Below are 8,624 nucleotides of genomic sequence, written 5' to 3'. Positions count from 1 at the left end.
AAAAGACTTAGAATTCCAGTGGGAAATAGGATATAATTAGTTCTTCCTTCCCCTCCTAAATGCAAAACTCTAGAGGATTTGCTAATTCGCCACAGAAAGACTGGCAAGTAGCTGTTTGCGTACAGGAAAAGCAATTTCCAGAGAATTCATGGTAAACTTCAACTCACTTTAAAGATATCAGGCACCTTCTAAAGTTCATTTTCTTGGGACTTTCCCTGTTTGTGAACCTGTTAAAAATTCTCCTTCCCCTTTCCTCCAGATCAGAAGTAATTTTCCTCTAGTTGTTGATGGTATAGTGACCAGGGGCTACTGAAAATGTGCGTGTTGAACCCTAATAGCACATATGTATTTAAGAATGTGTGTGTTTAGTTGCTCAGTCATATCTGACCCTTTGCAACCCCATGGACTATAGCCTGCCAGGCTCCTCTATCCATGGGATTCTCCAGGGAGGAATACTAGAGTGGGTTGCCATTTACTTCTCCAGGGGCTCTTCCCGACCCAGGGATTGAACAGCATCTCTTGTGTCTCCTGCATTGGCAGGCAGATTCTTTATTACTAGCACCACCTAGGAAACCCGTATTTAAGGATAAATTGACTTTTAATTCCTTTCCCCTAAATGTTAATTTAGAAAGTCAACCCAAAACTAAAAGGGGAATAACTGTCTTAGTCTTTCCAGGTTGCTATTATAGAATACCACAGACTGGGTGGCTTACAAATAACAGAAATTTATTGCTCACAGCTCTGCAGGTGCCAGCCTGGTTGCCTTCTGGTGAGGGCCATCTTCCTGGTTCATTGCTGCTACTTTATGTATAATATATGGCTGCCTCAGGTCTTAGTTTCGGCATGTGGGATCTTTTGCTGCTGTGCGTGGACTCTCTAGTTGTGGCGTGTGCTCAATAGTTGTGGCACATGGGCTAAGTTGCTCTGTGGCATGTAGGCAATTAGTTCCTCCACTGGGAATCCAACCCTCAGAGTCTTAACCACTGGACCACCAGGGAAGTCCTGCTGACACCCTTCTGCTGTGTCCTTACTTGATGGAAGGGGCTTGGAATCTCTCAGAGCTATTTTATTAGGAATTAATCTCACTCATGAGGCTTCCACTTTGTGACTGAAGCACCTCCCAAAGGTCCCACTTCCTAATACCATCACATCAATCATGAGGATTGCAGCATGACTTTTGCAGGGACATAAATATTCAGACCATAGTGATATCTAAATGGTCATCTGAGTTAAATTCACCCATTTGAGTCCATTTTAGTTCGCTAATTCCTAAAATGTTGACTTTCACTCTTGCCATCTCCTGTTTAATCACTTTCAATTTGCCTTTGTTAGGTAGGTAGAATAGGGAAAAGGAATCCAAAATGGCGGTGGCTAAAAGACAAGGAAGGTCCGAGGACCAGAGTGAAGACTTCAGGCAGAACAAACAGAACAAACAGCACTCCTGGCTAAGCCCAATTTGCATAGGGCAGGCCCAGGTAAAGGGAAAAAACATATAAAAGGAGGAGCCAAAGTGCTTTCTCTCAGACTCTCTCTCCCGCGTGCATGCGTGCGCGCTCTCTCTCTTTCTCTCTCTTTTTCTCCCTCCCCACGCACTCTTCCACTCTCTTCTCTTCGAGTCTTGGATTCTCCTGCTATCTTATAAATAAAATAGAGCTGTAACACTGATTTGCCTAAGAGCTGTAGCACGGTTTGTCCAAGACCTGAGAGCTGTGATGCGCCGAGGGCTTTAATGTCCGTTGCTCCAAATCTTTGTTGTGACGAGACAAAGAACCGAGGAACATACACTCGCATGACACCTTGATTCATGGACCTAACATTCTAGGTTCCTATGCAATATTGCTCTTTACAGCATTGGACCTTGCTTCCATCACCAGTCACATCCACAACTGGGTGTTGTTTTTGCTTTGGCTCCATCTCTTCCTTCTTTCTGGAGTTATTTCTCCATTGATCTCCAGTAGCATACTGGGTGCCGGGAGCCAGCGTGAGGAACTCCGCCCGAGGCAAAGGTCATGAGGAAGGAGGCTGGGCATACGCAAAGGCGGGATCAAGCCTCAGGAGTCCCCCTGGAAATTCTCAAGCATCTACCCCCAAAACCAGAGTCGGCCTACTTTACTGCTTTGTGCTCTCACCTACACCTCTGACTTTACAGGGGGCTGTCCCCCACCACCATCTGTCTCCTGAATAGGTTCTTCTGGCCACATGTGATTGTTCAGAGCCTCCCAACCATGAGAGGCATGAGATGTTCTAAACTGTCTAAATACAGATTCCTTTGAACAGTTAAAAGATTGATTAGAAATTGTATTGGTGAAGGGTTTTTCACTTGTTGGGCCAATGTTTGCTGCTAAGTTTCCATATCCCTTACCTGCTGTGTCCCTGGCAGTGTTTTGATTAATATAATTGATGTAAGTAGTAGCTTTAATGTTTGTAACCTTGGACCCTTGAGTTAATTCTTTTTCTTGTTATAGCCCACCACACCTTTGCCCTATAGGAATGCAACTTTATCTAAGGCTTTTGGAGGGTGGCGCCTGACTAATCACCTTTAGAGAAAAATAAGTTTTCCGAAGAAAGGGTCTTAAAATGTTAACAGGCCTCCGGGCCAGAAGATGATGTAAATCACCTAAACTTTTGCATATGATAAGTTTGCAAGAAGAAAGCCTGGCTTACTGCTGACTCTACCCCTTCCCCCATTATCCCCCATGCACAACTTAAGGTATAAAAACTACTTTGGAAAATAAAGTGCGGGCTTTGTTCACCGAAACTTGGTCTCCCCATGTCGTTCTTTCTCTCACCTTCTGGCTGAATTTCCATCTGGGGCGGGGAGGCTCGTCAAGCCTACTAATTTTGCCTGGGCTTCTGAGATCTGACCTGGGAGGCCTTAGTGTCTCCTCTCCTTCGGGAGAACGGGAGGACACCTGCGGCCTATGTAGGTGACGCAAATTCCTTATTTTGGAATGTTATTAGCTTTCCACGTAAACCAAGTTATTCAGCCTCTTTTCTCCACTAAATTTTCCTCATTGAGCTATCCTTATTTAACCACTCTTTATATCCTTAATTAACGTTTAATTAAGCAATTGTTTCCTGATTCTGGCCGACGCTGTCCCCGCTTCGAATTCTCTGGATCCACGGGGGCTGGACCCCGGCAATTGGGCACCTACCAACCTGGGGAGTTAATCTTTCAGTGTCCTATCTTTTTGCCTTTTCATATGTTCATGGGGTTCTCAAGGCAAGAATTTTGAAGTGGTTTGCCGTTCCCTTCTTCAGTGGACCACATTTTGTCAGAACTCTCCACCATGACCTGTCCATCTTGGGTGGCTCTACACGGCATGGCTCATAGTTTCATTGAGTTAGACAAGGCTGTGGTCCATGTGATTAGATTGGTTAGCCATCATAGTCAACAACAGAGTCCGAAATGCAGTACTTGGATGCAGTCTCAAAAACGACAGAATGATCTCTGTTCAGTTCCAAGGCAAAGCATTCAATATCAAGGTAATCCAAGTCTATGCCCCGACCAGTAATGCTGAAGAAGCTGAAGTTGAACGGTTCTATGAAGACCTACAAGACCTTCTAGAATTAACACCCAAAAAAGATGTCCTTTTCATTACAGGGAACTGGAATGCAAAAGTAGGAAGTCAAGAAACATCTGGAGTAACTGGCAAATTTGGCCTTGGAGTATGGAATAAAGCAGGGCGAAGTCTAATAGAGTTCTGCCAAGAGAATGCACTGGTCATAGCAAACACGCTCTTCTAAAAACACAAGAGAAAACTCTATACTTGGACATCACCAGATGGTCAACACTGAAATCAGATTGATTATATTCTTTGCAGCCAAAGATGGAGAAGCTCTATTCAGTCAGCAGAAACAAGACCGGGAGCTGACTGTGGCTCAGATTATGAACTCCTTGTTGCCAAATTCAGACTTAAATTGAAGAAAGTAGGGAAAACCACTAAACCATTCAGGTATGACCTAAATCAAATCCCTAACGATTATACAGTGGAAGTGAAAAATAGATTTAAGGGACTAGATCTGATAGACAGAGTGCCTGATGAACTATGGATGGAGGTTCGTGACATTGTACAGGAGACAGGGAGCAAGACCATCCCCATGGAAAAGAAATGCAAAAAAGCAAAATGGCTGTCTGAGGAAGCCTTACAAATAGCTGTGAAAAGAAGAGAAGCAAAAAGCAAAGGAGGAAAGGAAAGATATACCCATTTGAGTGCAGAGTTCCAAAGAATAGCAAGGAGAGATAAGAAAGCCTTCCTCAGTGATCAATGCAAAGAAATAGAGGAAAACAACAGAATGGGAAAGACTAGGGATCTCTTCAAGAAAATTAGAGATACCAAGGGAACAACTGAATGCAAAGATGGGCTCAATAAAGGACAGGAATGGTATGGACCTAACAGAAGCAGAAGATATTAAGAAGAGGTGGCAAGAATACACAGAAGAACTGTACAAAAAAGATCTTCATGACCCAGATAATCATGATGGTGTGATCACTGACCTAGAGCCAGACATCCTGGAATGCAAAGTCAATTGGGCCTTAGGAAGCATCACTATGAACAAAGATAGTGGAGGTAATGGAATTCCAGTTATTTCAAATCCTGAAAGATGATGCTGTGAAAGTGCTGCACTCAATATGCCAGCAAATTTGGAAAACTCAGCAGTGGCCACAGGACTGGAAAAGGTCAGTTTTCATACCAATCCCTAAGAAAGGCAATGCCAAAGAATGCTCAAACTACCGCACAATTGCACTCATCTCACACGCTAGCAAAGTAATGCTCAAAATTCTCCAAGCCAGGCTTCAATAATACATGAACCATGAACTTTCAGATGTTCCCACTGGTTTTAGAAAAGGCAGAGGAACCAGAGATCAAATTGCCCACATCTACTGGATCATCAAAAAAGCAAGAGAATTCCAGAAAAACATCTATTTCTGCTTTATTGACTATGCCAAAGCCTTTGACTGTGTGGATCACAATCAACTGTGGAAAATTCTTAAAGAGATGGGAATACCAGAGCACCTGACCTGCCTCTTGAGAAATCTGTATGCTAGTCAGGAAGCAACAGTTAGAACTGGACGTGGAACAACAGACTAGTTCCAAATAGGAATAGGAGTACGTCAAGGCTGTATATTGTCACCCTGCTTTTTAACTTCTATGCAGAGTACATCATGCAAAACACTGGGCTGGATGAAGCACAAGCTGGAATCAAGATTGCCGGGAGAAATATCAATAACCTCAGATATGCAGATGACACCACCCTTATGGCAGAAAGTGAGGAAGAACTAAAGAGCCTCTTGATGAAAGTGAAAGAGGAGAGTGGAAAAGTTGGCTTAAAGCTCAACATTCAGAAAACAAAGATTATGGCATCCAGTCCCATCACTTCATGGCAAATAGATGGAGAAACAGTGGAAACAGTGTCAGACTTTATTTTTTTGGGCTCCAAAATCACTGCAGATGGTGATCGCAGCCATGAAATAAATAGACACTTACTCCTTGGAAGGATAGTTATGATGAACCTAGACAGCATATTAAAAAGCACAGACATTATTTTGCCAACAAAGGTCCTTCTAGTCAAGGCTATGGTTTTTCCAGGATCATGTATGGATGTGGAGTTGGAGTGTAAAGAAAGCTGAACACTGAAGAATTGATGCTTTTGAACTGTGGTGTTGGAGAAGACTCTTGAGAGTCCCTTAGACTGCAAGGAGATCCAACCAGTCAATCCTAAAGGAAATCAGTCCTGAATGTTCATTGGAAGGACTGATGCTGAAGCTGAAACTCCAATACTTTGGCCACCTGATGCGAAGAGCTGACTCATTTGAAAAGACCCTGATGCTGGGAAAGATTGAGGGCAGGAGGAGAAGGGGATGACAAAGGATGAGATGGTTGGATGGCATCACCAACTCAATGGACATGAGTTTGCGTAAACTCTGGGGGTTGGTGATGGACAGGGAGGCCTGGCGTGCTGCAGTCCATGGGGTTGCAAAGAGTTGGACTCGACTGAGTGACTGAACTGAACTGCTACTGCTAAGTTGCTTCAGTCATGTCCGACTCTGTGCGACCCCATGGACGGCAGCCCACCAGGCTTCCCCGTCCCTGGGATTCTCCAGGCATGAACACTGCAGTGGGTTGCCATTTCCTTCTCCAATGCATGAAAGTGAAAAGTGAAAGTGAAGTCGCTCAGTCGTGTCCGACTCTAGCGACCTCATGGATTGCAGCCTACCAGGCTCCTCTGTCCATGGGATTGTCTAGGCAAAAGTACTGGAGTGGGGTGCCATTGGGCTGAGTGATATCTAAATGTTAAGTCTCAAATTGTGGACTTAGAGTATAAAAAAGACCTCAGTCCTTTTTCTCTGCTGTGCTTTCCAAAGTAACCTAAGGGAGGAGACAGGCTGCACATGGTTACAAGAGTACCTGGCAGGTGATATCAACAAGTGAAATAACCTCCTAATAGAGCACAGATCCTGTCTATAGAAACAGCCACTAGTCATCTCTAGGCTGTAGCTGCCATGCAGGCCTGGTTTTTCCAGATCTTCCAGTTTTTTCAAGAAAAGCCCCAAATGAAGGTTTCCATGTGAAATCTGTGAATTTAATATTGGCTCAAATTGAAAGAAAAGAAAACATGATGCAGGTGAAAGTCTAAGGTAATTCATTCATAATCTTTAGCCTAATGACCCAGCTGTTCTACAGCCTCAGAGCTAAGTGCAACCGAGTTGGAAAATAAAATCCTCTATTGGCATTAAGTGGTGTTACATGCATCACCCCCTCCGCCAGTCCCTCAGATTAGTAGTCTGAAATAGGCTCTCTCTCTGAAAGTAGGTGGCTTTCACATACAGATGGTTATAAGCTAATAGCCTTCAAGGAGTATCTGGGCTCTTCTTCCAAAAGGTGAATTGTCAGACACGTCATTCTTAACTGCTCTGCAATGGTCCATACCAGCAGAGCATGTCCATGGCCACACCAGCTGGTAGTCATTGTTGGCTGGCTTGTCAGACCATCAAACTCTGTCCTTGATCATGTTCAGTTGTGCTCCATCCCACTTTGACATAGTCACAAGCCACAGCAAATAGGTACAAGCTTGCATACACATACATTAATCCCTCTATAATTAAAAATACCAGATAATAGTTTGCTGATCAATAAAGTATTTATTCAGCACCCATGTGCCAAGCATTGTGCTAGGCACTGTGGTAGATACAAAAATGTAAGACTTGGTCCCTGCTCTTAAGGAGCTTACATTCTCAGGAAGGAGACAAGACTAATACACATGTACCAGCTAAGAACAATATAAGACAGTTTGGTCTAAGAGTATGTTGTACAGCCTTGAAGGGTCGTAAGAATTCAGAGAAGATAAGACAATGAAATGGGCCCTGCAGTCAAGGTTTGCAGAGGAGCCAGGAATTGGGCCAGGCCTTGAAGGACTGAAGAAAATTAAACTGAGGTCCCTGTTAGTTGGAGTTGAGGTTCAGAGGAAGACAAAAACTATGCATTTGCTATGGGGGCTTACCAAGAAGTTACTGTGGATTTCTGAGCAGAGAAGCAACTTGATTATACAGAGTGCAACAAATTTTATGCAAACTTGTGAAACAGTAAGTAGTTAGGAGTAGACAGACTACAGAACACTGACAACAATGGCAATGTCATGACTAGCAACGTGGATGGCACTTACCTGTTAAAGGAAAACAGTCACAACATAAAATGCAGGCTACTGAGGATAGATGACAATTCTAGGAGGTCCTTTACCCAACAGTAACACCAACATTTCCTCACTTTCAAAGGCCCTAGAGACAGAGTGAGGGCTTCGTTACCAAGACCTAGGACTCGGGTGCTCTCTGCTTAGAGACTAAACAAGAGGCATGAAAGATACTGGACACACGAGGGACACACAGGGAAAAGAACAAGTGGAAGGGAGAAACGAAGAGAAATCCACAGTGGAAAAGACACAGCAAAATGTGTGAAGTGTATCTCCTATGGAGATGCAATTTGCATGTCCATGCTTTTTTTTTTTTTAATGAACGTATACTGTATTTCTACAACAAAAAAGCTATGCCTTAGTCAGGTGAACCTTTCAGTATTACTGGTGGAATCCAGGAATCCTTTAAATTCTATGTATGTCAGGTAAATTAGTCACGCAATTCCATGTATCTAATCTCACTTTTTGGTTGACTTAAGAAAAAGACCTGTGTTCTAGAAGAACCTAACTCCAAAGTTAACTAAAGGAGAACAAATTTAACTAGAGAAATCTATTTCTAGCCCTCAAACAAAAACCCAACCTTCTAATTAAATTCAAGCTTTCTTGAACAGACAAAACTTAAGACTCCCATAAGGACTATATACTCTAAGATTGGCATTTAAAGATTTTTTTTTAAGTCACTTAGGGGAAAAAAAAGCAGTCCCATTAACCCACATTCCATAAAATTGCAACAACCATATTCAGTTACTGACTAGCAGCATGTACTTATATTAGGTTCCACTACTCGTGTATTCCATTCAAAGGTAAGAAAAATACTTTTCACTTCACAAATGATCTGAAAATTCCCATTTAAGATATTTTATGTTTAACCTAAACCTCATGTCCATCTTTCTAAGAGAACTCTCACACTCTAGAAAACAACCACTTAACCAAGC

Source organism: Bos indicus, chromosome 19 (assembly GCF_029378745.1).
Source record: "Bos indicus isolate NIAB-ARS_2022 breed Sahiwal x Tharparkar chromosome 19, NIAB-ARS_B.indTharparkar_mat_pri_1.0, whole genome shotgun sequence".
Lineage (NCBI taxonomy): Eukaryota > Metazoa > Chordata > Mammalia > Artiodactyla > Bovidae > Bos > Bos indicus.
This window is presented reverse-complemented; position numbering follows the sequence as displayed.